The sequence below is a fragment of the Sparus aurata genome, chromosome 5, assembly GCF_900880675.1.
Source record: "Sparus aurata chromosome 5, fSpaAur1.1, whole genome shotgun sequence".
Lineage (NCBI taxonomy): Eukaryota > Metazoa > Chordata > Actinopteri > Spariformes > Sparidae > Sparus > Sparus aurata.
The window spans coordinates 18,818,787-18,843,438 of NC_044191.1; the positions used below are offsets into that span (position 1 = coordinate 18,818,787).

The window sequence follows — 24,652 nt, forward strand, 5'->3', positions numbered from 1 at the left end:
CTAAAAAATGTGCAAGATCTGACTGAAAATAGCAGTGGTGGGGAGGACTATGACTAAGTAAATTTTACCAACTACTGCACCAACCCATGACCAGCTCATATAATTTGATGCATTGGTATACACAACCAAAAAGTCAACACGTCTTCATACCCAACAAGTGGATAGGTTGATCGCCAGTGGCTCCAAAAACAACATACATGTGTGTCTGTTGGAGAGTAGTAGCATCAGGCATACCAGATCTTCGTCGATGTTGTGAAATCTTCACAGTTTGGTTAGGTTTCGGAACAGATCACAGTTTGGGTTAAAATAAGTATGTTAGTTACGTAAAAGTTATGTCACCTAGGCAAAGTCAGTTGTCGCACAAGTTAAGATAAGTAAATGCTGACTTTCAGTTGGGATACAAACAGCAGTCTCCAGCAGGTGAAAGGCTTGCGTTTGTTTGACCTGTTCATCCATCCAAGCCTCCATCAAATGCAGACTTTGTTGCTGTTCACACTACGCGATCTGACATCCGCCTTTGTTCCCATCAGAACTACCTGTCCACTAGAGGTTGCTACATAACGATGAACATAAATATTTGTCATACCACACTTCTTTCACAGACCACCTTTTATTTTAGCTGAAATGAAGCTACTAAAAGAATAAAGATTAAATGAAATTAGTTTCACCAGCTACAACATTAAAATGATTACATAATGCATTAGTAAAATTACAGCAAGAAAATAAAACATGTAGAAGCATCCTGAAAAAACGCGTATGAAATGAAGACATTTATTGCCTTATTCTTGTGAAAGTGTATCTTAAATTGCAGTAGATCTATTGGTACTTAAGTAAAACATCTAAAGTGTAACACCACAGGAGACATTCGTAGTTGCTTTTGAATAATAGTCAGTCGGGGTTGTCTGTTAGTCATAGGGTTTGTGGCTTAATTCCCAACTCCTGCTGTCCACTTGTGAAAATGTTTGTGAGCAGGACACTGAACCCCAACGAGATTGCGTTTATACCACAGTGGGTGTCGGATCATTGTGGCCACGAAGACTTAAAAAGTATGTCGCTTTGGATGAAAGCCATGAATGTGATGCAATTAAATAATTGATGTCCAGAAAACTTTAATCACTAGAAGTCACCGAATGAGTGCTTCTTGAGAAATTATTCCATTGCTGGGACCTCAAACCCCAGATTCCAACAGACGACCCCACCACCATCCACCCCCCGCGCTCCCCCTCTGCTTTTGGATCCCTGGGACTGCGAGGAATGCGTCCCCACCTAAGTCACCGAGTTGACCCCCTTTTGGTGGCCGAGGAATGCCTGGCGTTTCACTGCTCAGACTGTTTTCACAGTGCAAACAAGCGTCCACATTTCTTCTGGTAAACTGATCTCGACCACACAGGAGCCCCCCCCCCACACACACACACAGCCACCCCTCCCAGATACAAGCACCCCACTAATGTCAATCAACACCTAATACTCCAAGCACAGCTGATCGTAACCACGTGGAGGAGCTGCTGGTTCCAATTGAACCAAGAATGTGCTTATATAACAGTAGAGACTGGCGTTGGGAGTGGTACTCTTATGGCTTTGAACATACAAGAAGCAGACAGCCTGACAGATCAAAGAGCGAGAAACGAGGCCAAAAGTTAACATGAAGTAACGCGAAGCATTAAGTAAACCAGGGCAACATTTCTCAACTTTCGTAACGTGCAATCCCTTGAAATCCATGCCAACATTAACAAGCTGAATGATAAAGTGTTTATAATGATATTTGTCTTCTTCTTTGCGGCGGTTTCACTGGATCGTTCCCGAGAAGAGGCCTAAATGAACAAACATTTCATTTTTAACCACATAAATCCTCCATCCAAAGATTCAAAAATAAAACAGCACATCTGTATATTTAAACTAAACCATCTTAAACCCCCCATCTAAATACTCTTGTGGACTCCTGGGGGGTCTCAACCAATGGACTGAGAACCACTGACCTTTCTGTTACACAACGTCAGTGCTGAATGTTTCTGTTTGAATATGTCACCTAACACCGAACTGAAAGGTGCGATAAGTAGGAAGTGAAAATGATAATCTGGAGGAAGAAATATATTTCTGTCTGTGATAAAATGTGGGTCAGAGTCTCATATATAATAGCTAGGTTCTGAGACCGATTCTTTGAGGTCAAAGGTGACCCGGCAGCCTTCTGGAGGTGTTATGGGAACAACACAAAGTGTGTCTGTTTGATACCGGGGCTCAGCAGGTGCCCACTGTCCATGTACAGTTGCTACAGACTATGCGCATCTCTTAAACAAAACGATCAAAGCGTTGTTCCCTTTTAAGTTACCTTTGAATATCAGTTTGCAGTCTCTTCGAACAGGGCGTACTGTGAAGCGTCAGGATTTGGGTAGTTTGGCGGTAATCAGCCTAAATTGGTGTTCAGACCAGGCTTTATCTCTCCGGATCGCTGACTTAAAACTGAATCCTCCCCCCATGTGTCTCCATTGTTCTAATGGTGCTATCTTAAATCAGATCTGAGGAAGGGACCCAGGGAAGACAAATCTACCCATAACTGTCGGGGTGTTTAGTTAAATAATGTCCACAGCAAATGTGACTTTAAGTTGATGCCTCTTAAATTGCTTTCCCTGCTGCTGTCTACCAATGGCTATGGAAGATACATCTTTTTGATTTAGCTAACACGGTCTCCCTTCTCATGATACTTTTGGCCAGCTCTTATAAATTGCTCCTTCATGCTATAGTTGGATGAATTGATGTTTCATGAGTTATATAGCTTTCTGAGGGCTGAGAGCATGGCTATAAACACCTAGTCATCTTTGAAAATATGACACATGGGTCTGTTTAATAGCATACTTCTGTACTTAAAACGAGTCGACTGGGGTTCAAACATTTTGCCAATGTGAATTAAATAAAGATATCAAAGGACGTGTTCTACAGTGTTTGTCTTTGGGAAGCAGGAATCAAAGTCACAGGTTGAGACAATACAGTCTTACTCGAAAATTATCAATAACAATAGAGTCAACAACTCCAACGATTATTCATGAGTTACTTTTGACAGTTTTCAAGGAAAATAAAAAGACTGACGGGCTCAATGAGAGAGAGCTATGTGTTTGAGTGTTATACCACACGCTATATGTGTTTTCAGCCACTGACTTAATCATCTCTGCGTCGTGGTAACTGGAGCATGACGAGGCAGGATGCAAAGTATAGCTGGTTCAGACTGGGCCTGTGGGGATATCTGAGGTAAATGCCTCTCAGTAGAGAACCCTGCACACTTCAATTTTTGGACCTTTTTATATGTATGTCTTCATAAAACCCACTCCACATACATTCAAATCCTCAAAATACTGGGTTATGCTTTCTCTCTCCTAATGCAGCCGTTTTGTTTTAACGGTTAATAAGACCTATGGGAGCAGACCATTCTCTCTCTACTAGTCTGCAGACAGAAGTAGAAATTGAGAGATTAAAAAATGAGTGAGAAAGGGTAAGCCTGTGAACCAAATCTGTTTCCGAGCTCGCCTGTCTGCGTTTCTCCAGCTGTCCTCACCCCCCCGTCTGGACACCCAGACTGACGCTCCAAACAGTCATAAACAATATCTATCCCACCCAGACACACTCGTTTTCACAGATCAGCCTCAGACTGTGTTGGTGGAGGTGGCCTGAGATTCGCATTGCAGCCGTTTTTTGGTATCAGATATTTGCATTTGTTCTCACCTGTCTGGACAAATTGAACTGAGTGAATACTAAACACTCTTTACTTAAGACAAAACATTTCTAGCTCTGCTACAAAGTGTGAATTATATGTAGGTTAGTCAGGACCGAGGAAATCAAGCATAAAGCTACAATGTAATCCAGATTTAGAGAAAGGATAAAGCAGAAAATAGACAGTTTTTTGTTTTGTTTTTTAAAGTATTTTTTTTGGCCTTTTCTGGCTTTATTGATAGTACAGCTGAAGAGGGTGACAGGAAAAAGGGAGAGAGAGAGGGGGGAAGTGACACACAGCAAAGGGACCCAGGCTGGGAGTCGAACCCAGGTACACTGCAAAGCCTCAGCACATGGGACACCCGCTCTTCCAACTGAGCTAAACCGCGCCCGAAAATAGACAGTTTTGATTGAAAACAAAGTAAAATATAATTTTTGTCTATTTTTCAAATTGGGTTCCTGTTAGTTGATACTTTGGCAACAAGTACTTTTCCTGGGGTGAAGCGAATTACATTATTACCAACAAATGTCTATTCTATAGATTAAGCTATTTCTACAACATTTGCATTTGATAAATTATGTTAGCGGACTCCATTTCTAACAAAATGTTAGCTACTTTTGCTCTCTCCTAGCCGAGGGGGGAGAGGCAAGGAAAGGAAGGCACTCGAGAACATACATAAGGTCACATCCTTTGGACAGTCCCAGGAATTCTGACCCGAGTCCTTCACAAAGAAATCCACAGTCTGACAGCATTATGCAACCTAAACAAATCACCACAGGGTTGTATGGACAGGGAAGGTATCATTATGGACATCAGCTTACATGTGAATTGCTGCTAGAAGAACCGAATAGACGTATTTGGGCCTCTCTTTAGAAAGTGATGTTGGGCAGCTAATTAATGTTGAAACCCAAAAGACTTTATCAAAATAATATACATACAGTATATCTACACATCTTCACATATTATGAACTCAAATTTTGGCACACAAGGTTTCATTTCAACATTTTGTGGTCCCTCATTTGTAGTTTCCTGTGGTTAAACACGTCCCGCCTGTCCTGGTCTGGACAGGAATAAGAGATATTCAGCCCAGTTCCTGAATGCTCTGCCAGTAATAAATGATCGCCTGACTCATTTTTCCACCTGCCGTCAGCAGTGGTGGAGGAAGCAGGTGCAGCGGCATTAAGAGGAGCGGTGGAGACCCGGCAGCGTCGCCAAACAATAATATCATTAAGTGCATAAAGAACACAGAGGAGCTCGACTGGAGGGACGGGGGGTTACTGGTCTGGGAAGCCTCATAATTAGCCTGAGCAGCTGGGAGGGCGAGGCGTGTGTGTGTTTGCATTTGTGTGTATGTGTGTGTCGTCTTCCTTTATGCCATGTTAACACATTTTAATTTTAATTTGATTCACGAACGGCTTTATTAGTTTGACACAATGATTAAATACAATGTAGGAACAGAGGATGGTAGATTAATTATTCACTGAATAATAAAATAATACATTATCAATTGTTTTTTTTTATTTACAATTAGAATCATGATCATCATACAGTCAGTTTACATTACATTTAATTGGATATTTCCTGCCAGAATGACAGAAATTACACACAAGAGGATACAGAAATAAATATTTCAATGACATTGTGTATTTCTTTGTAGTTTTATTCTATTACAGTGTAGGTTTTTTTTGTTTTCTTATATCCTGTCAAATCCCAGAAAATTTCATATGGTGATGAAAATTCAAAAAAGTGTATCACATCTTAATTTGGCAACTTGGCTTTTATTTTAAATGACTTCAATGAAATCCCGGTGAAATAAAATGCTGTATATATAACCTGATGCCAGATTTAAAGATGCTGGACAATAGCAGCAGAAGAACATCTTTCCATCAACCTCAGCCTTGAAATATCAGCTTCGAGGCAACAGCTCAAATATTTTTCTGTGCTGTAGACACTGCTGACCTCAGAGAATATCTGACTCCCCCATCTGTTTTTATCTCTATCTCTCTCTGTTTATTTCATATGTTTGCATTGTGGGGGGGAAGTGACTTGAGGAAACCAGGGAAACAATGAGCCACCGCCAGGACGAACCACCCCGCCCAACTCGACCTCACCTCCCCCCTTTCCCTTGACTTCCCCGTTGCCCTCCTCCCCCTTCGCAAGACCAGCAGGGTGAGAGAGGATGCCCCACCCTGGATCAATAAAGCAGTCACAGTGCTTCAACATGCACAAAAGAATTAGGAGGAAAAAGGACACATCCTAACTAAAGTGAAATGCGTGTTCACGTGCAGCTATGCAGTAAATCAGATTTCCTATGCTGGTTTAAAAAGGGTGTGACATTTTACAAACACTAAAACCTTCAAATTCACGTTCAACCATTCAACCAGTCAAGCGGTTTATCAAGTGGATTTATTTTTTGTCCAGTGAAACAGGTCAGAAAAAAAGCTTAATTTGCTAGTAATCAGCATTACAAGACACCAGGAGTTGCTCACTTTGGCTCACCTCAGCTGGCACTTTCCTGTAATCAACAGTGAGCCAACTCTGGCTGGCCCACATGTATGGCCAGATTCGCTCTGGTTTGATTTGGGTATAGTGGAATGCTTTAGGCTGATAATCAAATGTTAGCTTCTCTTAGGCCAGCATCGGCACCCAGAGCTGGGCCAGTGTTATGCCAATTCACATTACAGTCTTCCCTGAATCTTAGCTGGTTTCAGGGCTGTTGTTTGGCCAAGCCATGTCTGGATACATAAGAAATGTTACAGTGCTTAATTTTCTCTGGCTTCCCTGATTACAAGCAACAGCAGAGTTAAGCCAATCCCAGCTGTGTATTGGCACATTCTGCTGTGTTCTGACACAGGAGGACAGGACTTGAGCCAGCTCTGGGTAGACTATATATGGCTGCCAGATGTGGGCACATTTTCAGGTTGAGGGCTGATGATTAACAATTAGTGAGCAGGCATGACGTTCATTATAGGTCCGGCGTAAATGTGCAATAACCCGTTAAGGTTTTGAGGACAGTCTGGTCCAAGCCATTTAGTAATGTAAACTGGTAATGGGTATACAAACCAACATGACATGGTTTGACAAGCCAGGACCAAAACTGCCAATGAAAGAGTCACACTGACCTAACAGCAGTCTTTCAGCTCTAAAGGTATAGAAGAAGATAACAGAAGAAAGAAGTGTTGAGCAAGAAGAACAACGAAAAAACTGAAAATAAAGTTACGGAGGAACAGTCAAGTGTAAGAGCGGATTATCTAGTTGAAAGAGGGGGACACAGGTTATTTCTCTAAGAATTTGCTTTTTGGTAAATGACAGATGACGGGAGTGCTTCTGTTCCATTACACAGACCTTCAGTCCGTGTTGACTGAAGGTCAGTCTAGGTACTAGAAGAATGGCTTTTCCAATTTTCATGTTAAATGAATCTGAATCCTCCAGTTTATCAGAGAGACAGTTTTTGAAGGCTGCATTTTTCTCTCAGATGGAATGAATGGCACGAGGGCTCCATCATGACGCAGAGCCTGCGCTCTGACCTCTGAGTGAAAAGACACGTTTTTTCACAGTGGATCAATACATTCTAATAATATCTGTTTTTATGAGGAGATGTTAAAAAATGTTCTTTGGACTAATTCAATGTCACAGAACTTCAAACAGCATGTGTCATGGATATTTTAAGAATAGCCCCTCTGCTATGAATGTAAGACTAACACAACTTTTTTGAATGCTGGAGATAAAAAATTTAATTCTGATAATCGCCAGCTTTTTAATTAATTATCAACATAATAAAGTATGTGTTTCATTCATATATTCCATTTTGCATTACAGTACCTGCTTTAGCAACTAAAGCATGACGCAACACTTTTAAAGTTCCCACGAAATGGCAAGTGGAGTGTTCTGCCTCTATGTTATGCTCAATGTAAAACAGCTCTCACGCCGTCCAGGAGGAATACGTTTGTAATTCTTACCACGGCAACCAATATACCACAGCAAGGTCGGTCATATCATTTCACGAGTATTTATTGCTGTCCAGGTGTAGTATAAGTTTTGTCGAGTCTTCACATACATTCTTTAGGGGAGGACTGGGTAAAAAGTGAGAAACCAAACAAAACCCTTCCCCTTTTCTGTATCTTCCAGACTGATAAATGCCATGATGTTAACTGCTAGAAATGTCTGGAGCCATCAGAGGCCTCCCCGGTGGAGCCTCCCTTCTCTTTGAATCACTAATCTGGTGACGCACAGAAGGAAACAATGGGTAAACAGAGAGAACAAGGGATTCTCAGCATGGTCACGTCTCCGGTTTGTGTGTTTGCAAGTGTCTGTGTGCGTTTTGTGTGCAGCCTAGCAGGCGAATATCGGCATCACAACTAATGAGTCTCAGACCCGGCGGGTTGCAATTCCAACACACCCTCCCTCCAGCAAACACACAAACTCCCACACATGAATTCTCTCTCTCTCTCTCTCTCTCTCTCTCTCTCTCTCTCTCTCTCTCTCTCTCTCTCACACACACACACACACACACACACACACACACACACATATGAATTCACCCCTGCCACTTCATCACCCACTGGCACCCACTGGTGGATCTGGAGGAGAGCCCATGGTCCAGGCTCTTCAGTAAAGTGCCACACTGAGACTTGAGGCTGCCATTGTCAGCTGCAGAGGACTGTCCGAAAAACAAGCACCCACTAATCTGCCTGGGTCCGTGCTGGACGGATACACACTCTCTACACTTCCTTTCATCCCACTCTCCAGCCCGCAGAGATGGAACCACCCACACACAGAAAATGGAAGATTGGACAAGATGTCCAAGATTACACAATTTGGAGCCTTTATGTAACAGCGAGGGCGAGCCAGTCAGTTGGAACAGGCCTTTTTAGGGCTCCTTTCTCTCTCCGACAGTCTCGCTATTTCCTTTTACGAGAGTAGACGGATGAACGGATGGATGGATGGATGGATGGATGGATGGATGGTTGTGTGCCACTGGCGATGCCCCAGAGCAGTACCTCTGTGACAAAGAGTGGCACAGATGGCGGCCCAGGGCTGGCCGCCATTCAGGGTACCAAATGGCATGCCACAACAGGTCCAGATGGACTCAGGCTCTCTGCTTTATTTTTGCCTGTGAATAGATGGTGTATAAACACTGAGATAGATAGAGGAGTAAAGAAATAAAGAGAAAAATTGTGAGGCGGGAGGGCAAAGAGACAACAGCCTGCCTACAATGTGAGAACAGTTGAAAATAAAGAGATCTGGAGGAATAATGGAAGCATGAAAAAGACAAACACACTGATCAAGCTCACTTTCTATCCACCCACTTTTTGTGTTTTACTCTCAAAGAAATCTACCAGTTGCACCTTTAAAGACCAATAACCTTTCAACTACAGAGGGGAATGACAGCAATGATTCCCAATGCAGAATTCTCTGACTCCAGTGAGACAATGCAGGCACAAAACAATGGGAAGCTTAAGGGTGGAGGATAAAAGTCACTTATTCTTTTTTATGATGATTGTTTTTTTCTTCTAAATTCTTTTAACAGCAGTGACAACTGTATCTTAGGCCCTGCCCTGACACAAATTGTTTTCATAGCGACAACCAATCGGTGCTCGCTAATGTGTTTTGTAAGAAAATGATGTCATCTGTGAAGCTGAACAGTTTCTAAAACTTTGGACCTCAGACGAAACACACCCAAATTTAACGTTTACATGTTGAATAGAAAAAAGGGGAAAAAAAGACCAAATCGGCTCCAAATCCAAAGCATTTCTCAAAGATTTCTCACTGCGGCTGCTTTCCATGTAGAGACTGAGAAATAAGCAGCTGTTGCTGAAGATTAATTTTAGTGTTCCAAAGACCATTGTATAACATGATTTACATAGAACTGACAGTTTTACATATTAAAGTGTGTTTACAGGTCTGAAAAAAGTAGTAGTTTTTTGTAGCTACAGAGGAAGCTGCACGTAATCTGAGAAAAAATCCTCCAGCGATATCACTCAGCGGCTGAGTTGCATTGTGGATGAAGGAGTCACCACATTATAGAAAAGAAGAAATAAAAATCAATATCTTTTCTACTCTATTCATTTTGATCATTTGTTTTTAAACCCTCGATAATGAGTCCGACAATACCTTTAAAAACCTGCCGCCTAAATTACTGACGTAATCTTTTAAATAATCCCCATCAAGAATGCTTAACTGATTAACACCAGTCATGAAGCAGTCAGTAAATATGATAGAATGTCTCTGTATGTGTGAGAAACAAATCCAATTATAGAGCGGTCAGAAAATAAATTTGTTCTGGGAAATTAACTTCAGCCTCCACAAACAGAAGTGTCACTCACTCTGTCTTTAATGCTCTTTTCCATTTCACCCAGATCAGACCTCAGATAGTCGCTTGCAGTTCAAACCGGAGAAGCCAGCAGCGTTCACAGAGCGCGGGAAGGAAAACTTCTCCTTTGAGAAAATAAAAGCAAGACCATCTCACGCTTATTATATAATGTAATTGTCCGAAGGCTGTGAGAGATTGAGTGTTATTTCACAGATCACCCTTCAAGGCAGCGTTCAGGGGAGACAGGCTTCATTCTGAGAGCACTGAGAAAACATTTTCTCCTGCAGGAAATTACTCCAGAGAAATTCACATTTTTTGACAAGGGAACACGAGTCTGGCGTCCTCAAAGTCAAACCCCAGAGGAGAAACTCAAATATATCGCAGCCCTGAACTTAACCTGTGGCGACCTTTGAGCATGTGTGTCAAGGGCAATGTGAAATCTGAGGATATTATGGTTTTGGGCAGGAATTCCAAATGATAACAGTACGCAGCAGAAAATATTGGCTCTTTTTCATGAGAATACCTCTGAGTGCAAAGACTCTGTAAGGGACATCTGTCCGGTGTTGACATTTGGCGTTGCGCAACCTTTGAAAAAGAGCTCTGCGGTTTAAAGGTTGCTTTGCTCCGTTCATTTGAGGAGGGAAACCCGCCGCTCCCTAATGACCGTTCACAAATTACTTCACATTCCCTGCGAGGGAAAAATACAGAGCAGCTCATTCCATTCTTAGATAAGCTATTCCCTCACAATTAGAACCTATCAGTGCAGACTCTCCATAGTAATTTCTGTAGTTTAATTACCAGTGAAGGTCTATTCTAAGGTCAGCAAAGGATGACACTCTGGATGACAGTGTGTTTCTTTACCGAGAGAATTAACCGCAACATCAGAGGAAAGATGTCAACGACCCAAAATAAGCCAAAACATGGTCATCATACGTATTGAACTGACCTATAGTTGACATTTCATTTTCTGATGTCATTTTTCCTTTCCGCACAATAATGAATGTTTGTCCAGATGTTTAAAATTACTTGTTTAAATTTCCTGACTCAATAAGTAGCAATGGGAGAAGCACAATGTTATAATAACTTGCGGTGGGTGGAGCGCAGGATAATCAATCAGGCAGAGCAAGTTACTGCCAGAGGACCCTGAAAACCATCATCTAGACTGACCACTCATTGGCTGTTTTAGGCTCTAGGGGGGGCTGGAAAGCTCCTACCTGCTCAAATGAGCTATCAATCAAACTGCTGCCATCTCAGGATCTCCAGTTAGAGCTACAATGGTCTATATGACTCAAATGCTGTGAAATGAGCAGTGTTGCAATTTTACAGATATATAGAAACCCTTACAATACATGCTATTTTGTTTGTTTGTGCGTGTTGACTAGCTTGCTAATGTGGATTTATCTTGAAATGGTTTGCATGAGTAAAATCACGAGAATCTTAACTTTCTAATGATGTATGACATGACTTTACCCTTAAATCGACGCCTTTTTGCTGTGTTTTTGAAATACGGCAAACTAGCCAGACAGCCTGCGGTCTGCTGAGTTTCAGCAAGTTAACTGATACTGTGCATATATTCAGCAATTCGGCATAACTAAATTTTCTTTGTGTTTTAAATTACGACAAACCTGATGTCACACCCAACACAGAAATTGTGTAACAAGGCGTAACTGAATGTTAATCAGGGCTCATAGCATCTCATTTTTACCCCAGGGCCCCATATCAGGTAATCAAAGCATGACTTCACTGGCAGTCATGAGTCACTTTTCTAGTACAGGTACAATCAGAGTATCAATTTTTTTTTTCTATACAGCTGCTCCAGATTTGCACATCTTGAAGACATCACTCTCACTTGTGAGGAGCTGGATTCTGGAGAGGCTTGAACATGTTCAGAAAGTAGACCACATGGAATCAGCTATGATTTATTAAGCTGCAGTAGTATTCCTTACAGATGAGGCATAACTAGAACACATTCCAGCACTGAGACAGAGGGCTGCTGGGGGTTTTAAGGTGGAACGTTTGGCCTGTGTCAGCAGAAATCCTTGTGCTGTGGCATAATGTACCCGACTGTACTGTGATGTGCTGCCTCCTCTTCCTCTGCATCCTGTTTCAGCCTGGTTCAAGTGTGGGTGTGTGTGTCCATATGTTCTATTTCGTGTTCCCAGCCCGTGCAGGTCAGTTGTTGTGTTTTGCTCTGTGTGGAGTGAAAAGGAAGCCTGGCCTACATGACTTCTCACACTTACATGTATTACTTGTACATTCACACACTCACCCATTTGGTTGTTGACGCAGGTGTTTTCAAATGCCACACCAAATACGATTATGACGCGTCAAATAGAGCCTGACTGATATATTGGTTGGTTGATATCGCAGCTGATATTAACCTTTCTCAGATACATTGATATCGGCATAAAATTATCCCCGTTTGCACCAATATGAAAACTTTCCCAGTAAGTATACCTTAAGTTTATTTTAGACAATAAAGTTTATCATTATACTGTATAATATCCTGCCTCAGATACATATAAGTGTTATGTGATCATTGCAAAAAATGTGTGATATCTGCAGGTATTGTAACATCGGAATGTGTATCTGTCTAATGTTGATATTGGCATCAGCCCCAGAAATCAAGGTTTATTTGTGCTCTTGTGTAAAATTAAATTTCAGTTTAATTTAGACAATTTTCTAAACATGAGGAATCCATGCTTTTCCTGAGAATATTACTTTTGTCAAAGAGGAGAACAAAACCAACTTGGACGTCAGATGTCTACAGTGAAACAGAGACTACACTAAAAAAATAAATAAACAATTTTAAAGATTAAGTCAATGTTTCTGAAATTAGCAATGTGTGACAAAATGCCCCTAGACACTGTGGCATTGATGCATGGGGGCGCCGGCACTCAACCACACAGCGTCGGGCTGCCTCTGTGAATTAGAGGTGAAAACTCAGACCGTGTACCGAAATGCCCCTCACTTACATCCAGAACATCTTTTTATCCCTCGTTTTCATGTCATGATTTTATCTCTTTCTTCCATTGTCATGATCTAACAAAGACATTAAAATGCCCCTGCAAAATGATAATGACAAAACATAGAAAACAGAGACATGAGGGGTCATTCAGAAAACTTTTCTGAAAAAGCAACATGATTCAGAAACTCACTGCACTGACAAATATATTATATACAACCATAAATTCCCAGCAGACTACCTCGGCGTGTGAACTGACAGACAATAATATGATCATTGCTGCGCTCATTTTCACAGAGTTGTAAAATCCTTGCAGTGTTTTGCTGTCTAATGAGCCTTCAAACTCATGGATCTATTGTCTAAAATGGGTTTTGTAGGACCGTCTATGTTCTACTCACCAGCCCCTGTGGCTATAAGTACCATTCTCTGGCTTCTAGGCACAAAAAAACAGCAAACATTAAACATATGTTATCACAAATCTATTTTTATCAGTAATGGAAAAACACATAATGAGAACGCAGAAGCTTGATTTGATAGAAGACTTTGGTGGTATTGAATCATATAGAAATAGCAGCCAATGGAAGATCAATCTTGGAAGCCATATGGGGCTAAGTGCTAGCTCCATTGCATTGTACCAGGGCTACCTGCTTCAAGGTGTGATGACATTTTTTTCTTGTGAAGTGGTCCAGGGACTGGCTGTAAGCCCTCGTCCTCCCTGCAATACTAGAAGAACAGCTAATAAACTAATAAACTCCCATAATGCGGAGGCAGATATGTTTCATTTCACCTGCAGGCAGGGCGGGGACTTATCTGGAGAAGGTTGATCACGGACTTGTATCAACTCGGCGCGGTAAATACCGTTCATGGAAAGGAATATCGGTGGTGATCGGTTTGATTTGGTGTGACCAAACGTGCCAGTGGAAAAACCCCAATAACTGGTGCCTGGAGATAAGTGGTGGCTGGGTGGTGGAGGGGTGAAGTCGAAAAGTGACAGACAAGAATGAGAAAGAGATGATACATGTAAAAGCAATTGACTTCCATCTGTCTTTTTCTTCTTTTGACGTGTTCAGACTAGAGAAACAGGTTACAGTCACTTTCAATGGAAGCCGGTGATATGAGGCCAATGGTGTTTGTGACAATGAGGCTGGCCACACTTGACCATGTTGTACCTTTTAAATACATTACAATTTTCTTCACACAAAAACAGGTGGGGTGATCCAAATCCTTATTTCTCTGCTGCACTTCTTCTGATAAGGTCTTTCAGGTACATAGCTGTGCGGTTCACGTATCGTGTCAGATAAATAGGACAGTAGAGTTCATCAATGCCTGTCCGAGGGCAGCGTCAGCAGACGGCGGCTCTAAGAACAGATGTGCTGACGGGTTTAAAATAGCACCGATATGATTTACTGCTCAATGTAGCGACATGACACATGATGTTTAAACACAAAGACTTAAACCCACACACAGCAGAACAACTGAAAATCAACACAGAAAAAAACATCAGCCACTCACTGTGTTTGTTCTTCTATTTTCCCTTTTTATGAGAAAAGATTTTGTTCACGCCAGAATGCACGCTGAAATTTGCCAGTTTGGTGTTTTCCTCGCTCCCGACAAAAACACACACCTCGCTGAACGTGCCGTGAGATGATTTGGAATCATCATATCCACTCTGCACACTGGCACGCGTCCAAACTACCAAGCAGCACACGCCTCCATAAAAGTCCCAATTTTAAAAAAAATTAAGGCTCGCAACGAATGTACCGTTGTATCCAACCAAACAATAGGCTCAGTGGGAGGTGAAGGCAAACTGTGACAACCAGTTTAAAAAATCAACACGGATGCAAAAGCACAAAAAGATGCGTTAAAGGCAATTTGCATCATTTTCAAGGCTGGTGGACACATTTTAATGATGGGAGAAGGGAATAGAAGGTAAAGATACTGTAATACGTTTTTGTTTTCTCTGATTCATGTCTATATTATTTATGCTCAAATATTTGCAGTTCTATGCAATATTGTTCGCTACACTGAATATCGAACAGCTGTTATGGCATCTTCAGGCTTTTGTTTTGAAAAGAAAATGTACCTGGAGCTGTCGTGGCAGCGGAGGCAATACGCGTCTATATTTGGGAGGTCTCTACAGGTTAATTGGCTGGTTGTAGCAGTGTGCACACAGCGCTTTAATGTTTGCAAGACGAAGGCCAGTGTGCCAATTTGGCAATATTTCGTGTTTAAAGCAGGAGTTACTGGCGAGCCAAGGATTCGAATGAGGCTCCATGTCATCATTTCCAGAAACAGTTGCTAACTTAACAGGGCAATAGCACAAAATCTGCAGTTTCATCACCCAGTGCAGTTCAGTGGTTGGGTTATACTGTCTGACGCGTTATGCGGGTGGCATAGTATCGTGACATAATATTTTGGATAGAATGGTGACATGAACCAAGGGCTTCTGTCCGCCTAAAACCAAGGAGTTTGTTTTTATATTGTTCTTTCTAACAGAGTTGGAGCCTGTCACAGTGAGTAGCATCAGCGTAATGATTTGTCTGTGGTAGCAGAAGCAGAAACAGGATGTTAAGGTTTGGTCAACTAATCAGTTTTGCTCATAAAAATGCAAGTCTGGCTGAATATGATGGTTGAGGTTCCAAGCAAACAAACAAATAAGATGGACAGAAACCCTCAAAGTCAGAAATTATCAGCTTTGGAAAGCCTTACCAGAAGTAATAAAAATCGCAGTGTACTGGTTTCCTCACATCAGTGACAATTTAACAGGACTGTGGCTTTACTTGTGGATAATTTCAGGCACATAAAGTTTCAAACAATTTAACAAAAGGAACTTTCATCAGTGCATCCTACGCATCATGTGCGCTTGTGACGTAAGACAGTATCTTAAAGAGGCCGATGGCGATATGAGGAGATGCTCTCTGCAGTAGGGTAATCCCTAGTAAGTTATATAATCGTCAGCTGGAGCACAAAGAAAGACCAGAGAGGCTGATCCTTGTGGATTACTCCACACTCAAAGACCACAATCTGTCTGTCCAGAGAAAGAACATTGTGTGTGTCTGTTGGACAAGGTTTTAATGTAAAGAACTTTAACAACAAAGTGACTGTTGGTTCGACCCCAGTTGGACAGAGTGAACATCAAGGCTGATTACATCCAAGAAAGTGCCCTTGCGGGGAAAGTTTGTCTGAAGCTGTCTCAAAGAGAACAAACGGAGCAAAGAGGAGTAGTTTTACAGTCTGAGAGAGACTGACATGTCCATCAATTAAGTTGTTGTTCTCTCTGGCTGTGTTAATCTGCTCCGTGCTGCAGACTGCAGCGCTGCTCAGACATGATGATGCATCGTCGTCACAGAGAACCTCGGGCTTCCCATTCATTATCAAGTCTCCATAGGATGCACCTTGCTTTTGCAAATAAACCTCCACGATCTTACATCATACATGAGTGGATTACTTCATCTGAGAAACATATTTATAAAACAAAGTCCGTGGTCATCTTAAAAAACAGACATGGAACTTATAGAGAGCACATTGAAATATCTTTTGTTTGGACACAAGATGTAATAAAACTACAGTCACTCCTCCATCATGGTGGCATATGACACTCTGTCTGACGCAGTGACAGGCCCATAATTGAGAATCTCTATTCCAGTTTCTGCTGTATTTGTCATATCTTTCATCTCTCCTCATCCTCTCAGCATCCCATCTTTGCTCATCAGGGAATCATATCCTGACAAGCCCCCCTGTAGAAAGCCAGGGAGTGCTCCTGCCTCTCCGCAGGGAGTATAATTAGCCTCATCTTCCCCAGTCTCCTCCACACCCTCTCTCCCATGCTTGTGGCAATGTGTGTAAATGAGCTGCTTTCCACCCCTATACATCTCCTCTGCTAGAAAGCCTATCCATGCCTCGGCTGCATAACGAAGAGTTCAGCTTTTGTTCTGTGAGGGAGTCACACGTCGACGTGCCCCAGATTTGCAGCCTCCTCAATGTCATCCTCAAAGAAAACCAAAAACTCTTGGAAGTAAACAGACTGTGGAAGTAGCTGGGAAGTTAGAGGAGACAATGCTGATAGTTCAGATACTGCTGGAGAAGATCTGATATAGAAACATTTACAATTTTCTTTAACTATGTTTGCATATTTACTAATTCTGTTTTTGAAACATATGTATATTGTTATCTGACTACGTGCACAAAGCATAAGGAAGTACTGTCACAAGGTTCGCAGCCCATTCGCTAGGATACGACATTAGCAGTTAGCGTTTCTGCAAGTCACACATATGTCCAAATATTTGTACAAAAGCATGGCTGCCAAACGGGAGACTACAGTTTTAGTCTGTGTTCCAGCATTTGTTTGTGAGAAACTATATTGAAGATCTCCAGCCATGTTTGCTGCAACCAAAACTGGATATTTGTCACGATAAGTAGGGCCCATCTCCAGCTGTTTCTTGGGTGACCAAACCTGGTATTCGAAGCCAAACCATGATGTTTTCCTTACCATACTTAAGTGGTTCTTGTGCCTAAACCTAACTAGAGCATAAGCACTGTGTTGGGACAAAAGAGAAATAGTGCATTCAACTTAAACAAACGTAAAGTTTATACTATGAGACATGCCTTGCCAATCCTTTGTAAACAATGGCTCAAGTTATTGTAAAGTCCACCTGTCCATGGTCACTTGCAGACAGCACTAGGTGGCAAACAACTGCTAAAATTAAGCAACTTTCGTATTACAGTTAGAATATGTGCATCAGCAGCAGCAGTAATTGTTGGGTGTGGAGAAAAATAAGAGAAACTGCCTTTTTGAAATCAATTTCATCATTTAGAAAAAAGAAGCATGCAAAGTGACAAAGAACTGAAGGGTCAGAAACCCTCCCAAAATGCACTTTGTAGTTTCAGAGAAAGAAATGTTCTCCTCACCTTCACCTCTTCACTGTTCACCTTAATATTTTCTATCACAACATTTTGTGTCCTGATGCTCCATTACACTGAGTGAATTTGTCCTTCAGTGGAACCTTTGTGCTGTGGAGCTGCTCAGTGGCAGAAGACTGAACACCCCCTGATGTGAAGCAGGCTGTTGCTGAGGAGAGCAAACATGGCTCAGTCAACATCACCTGGATAGAAGATGAATTAGATGGCGGTGTGTTTCACTTTGCACAGAAAAGCAAACTGACAGCTGCTGCGGGTTAATATCTGAGGAAAGACAAGGTGGCAGCTTGTAGGGTTCATTTTATTGTGCTACCAGTAAAATAAAGGCCCGTCTCAGGTTTAAACTATTCAAAATGTCAGATCTGAGGTGATATTTGTACAGCACAACACTGCAATAGAGAAAGGTGCTTTTGATGGACAGCATGGAAATGAAATTCTGGTTCTAAGTATATTCACATTTTGAAATATTTTTCCAAAGATTCCTTTTTCTGTGTCCTGCACAACTTGCAAGTGTCAAATCACATTTCAACCTTTCATTTTGCCATATTCAGCTCTTTATAAGCTTCATGTAGGACCTAATGACACTTCTTAGCAATAATCACAATACATCGTGAGCTATTGATAAAAAGCTGCAATATGTAAATATCGGCCACCTCTTCATTTAATTCTCAAAACAAATAAGGGTCAGCATATCCCCAGAGTAAGGTGAGTGCTGTTAACTGTTGCTGCCATTAGCTAGTTGGATCAGTTTGTCTTGCTGCTAGTGGTCTGGACCAGACGTTCAGGCCAGTTTTATGAAAAAAGGAGAGGAAGGGGCTAGCTGCTTAGCATGCTAGCTTAAGTAGATATCTCATAAAAAATAAAGTCCGTGCATAGAAATCCTTAATATGCCAAAATTCTAATTTCTTCAAATTCTGTTGACAATTTTAATACATTTTCTGAATCTTTTAAAATAAAATCTTACCTTGCATTTTCTTTTGCTCATGACTACTTCTATATTCAATGAAGTCACCCTATTCCCCCTCGACAGATTGATCATTTATCTTATCTTTGCAGTTGTGAAAAAAGGTTGTAAAATTAAAAAGTAGACCCTTACGAAATATAATTTATATATTTCAGGACACTTCAGTATTACACAAGCAAGTCAGAAAACAGGCAGATAGAATGGGATAAAGGGGACGGCGTGTATTTTTTTTTACCATTTGGGTCATAAAGATGTACAGCAGCGGATCTCCTGGGACATATTAATTAAACTACTGTAAGATTATTACAACACAGTCTCAGACCTCGAACACCGACACTGTGCTGCCTCCTCACATCTTAAAATAGGTTTTACTAATTTTCACCTGCCTAAAATCTTCCCTAACTCAAATTTCAAAGGAAAAGCAGACGCAATTAAGCAGTATGTGTCTCTCTGTCGAGTCAGATTCTGAACATCCAGATTCAGAACATCCAAGGTTAGGGATCTTAATCTAGTAAAAAGGCCATGTAGAAAAATGCTTTGCAGGGTCAGTATTTCCTGCCTCATCCCTGATCCAGACAGAATCGTATGTATACTAATCATGACATACAGTGCAGGCTGATCCTCTGGAGTGGCAGCAGCTGTGGTCAGCCCTTCAAAAACAGCATCGTGGAATGATTGTGCTTAAAGCCCACAGCAGGAGGTTTAAATGTGGCCTTTGCAGATCAAACGGCTACGGTTGCCTCCGGGCATCGAACGCCAGGCACGCTGAACTGTGGCATTTTGAGCGCGCACAGTAAAGCCTAAATATGTAGCTCCGAGTTTGTAATAAAAAAGTATTCGATTTTCAATGGCTGAAATAGGAAAAGACATGAGGGTTGCAGAAGGGGCGGCGTTAGCCTAAAGTTAGCGAGGAGGACTGGTGACTGGAAGGTCGGACCTGCCAGGAAAATCTAACTGGGGAGAGAAAATGACAAAATGCTCTTCCCTCCCTCAGCACTGCTGTTCAGTTGCCCCTGAGCAAGGTACTAAATCCTCTACTGGCCTACTGCAGCTTTGGTAATTGTACTCAGCAGTTTCCAGCTGTGAGTGCAGTCGGAAACATTTAATATGAGGATGGATGTTGAGGAAAAAGCAGATACTGTATGCTCATGTACACTCTGTGGGTTTATGACAGCATTTCCAAGTGCTGTGCAATGACTTTTCTATTAGAAGTCATGCTGTTGTGTCATTTGTTCCCGTCTGTTGGATCTTCACAGTTAGGAGTAGTTGCCAACTGTTTGTATGACTGACTGAACAGTGTAAACAAAAAGCATTATGTTTTCATTATTTCGACAGACAATGGAATATGAGTCAGCATTTTAATAAGATTTTTTGTTTAACTAAGATTTTCATTGGAGAAATAAAAAAATACTTAAAAATCCAAAATCAAAGAACTGAAGGCAGACGTCGACATTTCTAATTTACCTGGTTACTCAACTGACTGTTACAAATGTTCGAATGCGAGTTACCTCATTTCATTATCATCTTATACATTCAGAAGGAACAGACATTGGTCCACGAGTCCAGCTCTGTTTTTCATAAATAGTGACCTCTCATCCTTCTCACTGACCTCTTTCTAGTGGTTCTCATTGCATAACTATCACTCATTCACTATCAGAAATGATCTTCCGACATCTTCATATCCTGTATCAAGAGCCTATCTGCAGATGTGAGGACAGGGTTTCTGAGGGTCTCAGGAGGAAGCGCCTCGGGCTGTCGGTCATCCATGGCTGCCATCAAAGGCCCGTTATATAACTGATGTCTTGAACCTGCACAGCGTGACCCAGACATGTTTATGTAACCCTTTTTCCAGGCCAGAGTTATGAAGTGGGACTTGACATCTAGGCGACATGTTTGCATTTCAGAGTTGGTCACTGCACGATGGATGGTTGTCAGGCACATGTCGCTATGCAACATTGGATAGTGCACAGTGCTGTCCTGGTCTTGGTGTTTATGTGGTCCAACTATTCCCCATTAATTAGAACTGTGGTATAATCACAGTGCCCTAACCTTCGCCTCTAACAAAGCACTTTCTGGAGTCAAATTTTCTTTTTCCTTTTTTTGTTTTTCTTTTTTTATAACTTATATTTGAACCCTTTTGTTCATTTTGTTTAGCCCCGTGAAGAGAAGAGCAGTCCAGCTCAGAAGTCACCCAAAAGGCAGAGAGGTTTTTGATCTCATTTCAAGCAGGCTACAGGATATTGGTGTTCTGATGCTCTCAGAAAAGAAGGGTTTAGATGTATACCTTTAGGGTTACATCAGCTTGTCACTGGGTTGGTACCCTCAAAGGTACAGCTGTTGCACCCTTGGATACTTATTTGCGCCCTTGTAGTTTGTACCTTATAGAGCCAAGACTTGTACCTCTGGTGGCACTTTTGCACCTTAATCAAAAGTTGACCTATTAAAAATGGTGGAGACATAAAAAAATGGTACATATATGTATTTCTTACAGCTTGAGCACTTATATGTACCTTTCTGGCCCCCAGATATTGCACTCAGGCATTAATGCTCCAGACATGCTGGTATCGGAAGGCAGGTTTTTGCTTTATTCATGAATGTATTATCCGTCGGGTGGGATCAAAGCGCAGTCTGACAATAGCGGTGTCAGCGCAGGTCTTAGAAGCTGTCAGTCAGGACTGGATACTGGAAGGTCGGTGATTTAAATCCCTGACCAGCTCAAACCAGGGAAGGAGAGAGTGAACCATGCTCTTCATTAACTATTGCTGCGCTGGTGCCTCTGAGCAAGGCACTTCATCACAAACTGATCCAGTGGACTGTCACTGCAGTTAGGGGTGAACTTGTATAACAGCTCTTAGCCTAACCTTAACTAGTTCCAACGACAAGACAGGAGTGATAAATATCGTGCTTTTTTGGAATCCATACGAACCTTTTTCTGTTTCCTTGACTTGCAGTTGAGCCCTGTTATTTCTATAAACAGCAAAATGCCAATTTTCTCATTTAGCATGTGTGATAGTGGTTGACATGATTGATGACCTGACAAATAAGAAAACACTGATGATTGGCTGTTTGTCTCGTCTTCCGTCTGATTATTCTGTAACGTTTCACCTTTCTGGATGAGCCCCAGGTGTTTATGCTTCTCCCCGCCACCTAATTGGTCAATTATCATCACTGTGGGGTTGGTTGCAGACACACACACACACACACACACACACACACACACACACACACACACACGCACGCACACACACACACACACACTAATGCAAACCCCTCCATTATTCATTCTGCTGTGGAGGCAGACACTGCACTTTTTCTCGCCACAGTCCACCTAAGGGAGTTATTAGAGGTTTGGGAAAAGACTAAATCTCTTCCTGCTCTCTTTGTTTTTCCCCCTCGCTCACACACTCCTGTACAGTATGCTAACATCCATCACGGACGACGAAGAGAGGAGTGGTGGTCAAGACAGAAAATCTCTCGGAGATTAATGTTTCTTCCGTGTTTCTAAATAAAAAGAATGCATACTGTACTCCGACCTAAGCCTGTAAAACAGGAGCTTCTTCGGACACACACACATACCACATAGAAGAAATTCCCTGAATATGTTCCAGTAAGTCCAATAACTGTGCTGCACTTATCTCTTGTTTATGATATTATTGAGGACATTCTGGCAGATGAGGGTCAGGAATGTTGTAGTCATTCCTCTGAATGAGTCCAAGACGAACCTCAAAGCAGTTTCTGATGTTTACTGAAGGAGATTAGTTGATATCTAACTGTAAGGACTGGCCCTTAAGATAAGCTCTCCTCCTTGGCAAAAAATAAAAATAAAAAATGGAATCCAAAGTTTTTCAACAGCTAAATATTTTTGTTGATACTGCATGTACTCACTGAATGGAATCTCAAACAAAATCAACTTCTTTTGTGTCATTGTCCTCTAAAAGACATCATGGCTCACAAAGTCATTGAGCGTCAATATCTGATGTGTGTGTATCTCCTTTCATATCTTGTTATTTAAAGATGGGGTTTTTTTGCTTTTTTGTGTTCAATTTTATAAAACAGAATGATACTAAGTTCTCTGTACACTGTACTGTTCACAGTAGTTTTGGTAGAAGGATTGTACGGCAGCCACTGCAGCCATGTCGCAGTTGAGCTTGATCCCGAAACTTTTAGCAAGTATGAGTCGTTTACACTCCAAAGCATGTTACTATCAGGCCCAGGTTTAAAAACACCAGAATTCCCCTTTAATAAAGTGGGGACAAAAACTTTGTCACTGTACTTGAGTATTAACAATTCTAAAAACTTTTTACTTCACTTCCTTCATTTTAACACAAACAAGCCTGTTTTGAAAATGTAAGGAGTAGAAAATACAGTTGTTACTGTAGTCTTAGAGCGCTTGACGGGAATTATTGATTATTTTTATTTTGGGTCATTGCATGCCACCTACCCAACATCACAAGACTGATTTGATCAGTGTATATCACTACCGGCAGACGTAGTGAGACCAGTTGTGAAAAGGCTCAGGTTAGGTTTGCACAGACATGGGAGGGCAGAAATGTCCTTCTGAGGGATACATTTCAGAGCCTGTACTTTCTTACTTGAGTTAGGAAGAGTTGAATCAATACTTCTACTTTTACCAGAGTCTTCTATTACACAAGCTTCTGTACTTCTGCTTGAGTAAAGGATGTGTGTTCTTTCACCACCTCTGCATATGGCATACAGCATGTCACCAGTCTCCACTATCACTGATGGTATGTGAGGGCAGAGTAAGTGTGTTGCATAAGGGATGCTCATCCTGAGGCCAAAGTACAACTATCAGTGGTATGTAAGCATCTGCTGGCATGTGCACGCACTTCAGCTGCTGCCAGCCGCTCTGTGTGGTGAGATAACAGAGGGATGTTGTAACATGGTGCCTGAAATAGTGATGGTGAGGATGTCTTTCTCTTCCTAGACCAACAAATTTGTTAGAGCTGGCAGACAAACTAATTTCAATGTTTATATTTGTATGCTATGGAACCGTAAGAGCATATGAGTAAAAGTCTTATTCTATACAATAATCCATATAGCAGAAATGATCTGGTGCCAGAAACTCGTGGGTTTTTCCTCCCTTTTGTCAAATTTCTTCATAGAAGCTCCCTATCATTGTCTTAAAAAACATTGCCTGTTAAAACCTACAAAATTGTGGTGCTGAGTGCAAAATCCCATCCAATGACTAGATAGTGCACTATATCGACTATGCACCATTTAGTGTCCATTGATATTATTCTCGAGATGGTGACCTGAAAAAATACAATGGACCAAAAAATTTTATAGACGTATTTCAGTCAGCTAACATTATAGCTGTCGGCGATGATGCAAAATAGCAAGGAATCAAAAACTGTCCGTAAGCTCCGCTTGCTTAATATACATGTTAGTATAATAGACTTATTGAATGATCCCACAGACAATATTCACACAGCGACCATTTTCCTCTGATGTCAGTTTTTCCTGGTTAACTAGCAACTAAAAAGACAATGGATAGAAAAAAATTGTAGGGACATTTTTTAAGACTAAACAACAGATTTGAGAACCATAAGCTGTTAGACATCAGCTAACATTAGCATTCAACCTCTTTTGAGCTAACGTTACCGTTAGACAGCAAATTAATAAAGAAATATCAACGCACAAATTCAGCTGGGAAGTGGCTGAATGCTTACGGTAGCTATGGGTTATCAAATATATACAGTCAGGTCCATAAATATTGGGACATCGACACAATTCTCTTCTTTTTGGCTCTATACACTACTCCAATGCATTTGA

The 24,652-nt window shown here is 41.4% G+C and overlaps 1 protein-coding gene across 2 annotated transcripts in view; it reads right to left on the reverse strand.

The window, feature by feature from the left end:
- Positions 1-24,652, reverse strand: part of rasgef1ba (RasGEF domain family, member 1Ba) — an 88,604-nt gene that overhangs the window by 46,562 nt on the left and 17,390 nt on the right. The window contains exon 1 of one of the 2 annotated variants that reach the window (XM_030416461.1): positions 14,491-14,610. The exons of the other annotated variant lie outside the window; for it this stretch is intronic. The gene's annotated coding sequence lies outside the window, so the exon portion shown is untranslated. Of the gene's footprint in view, positions 1-14,490; positions 14,611-24,652 lie in introns of those variants that run through there. 2 annotated transcript variants of the gene reach the window in all.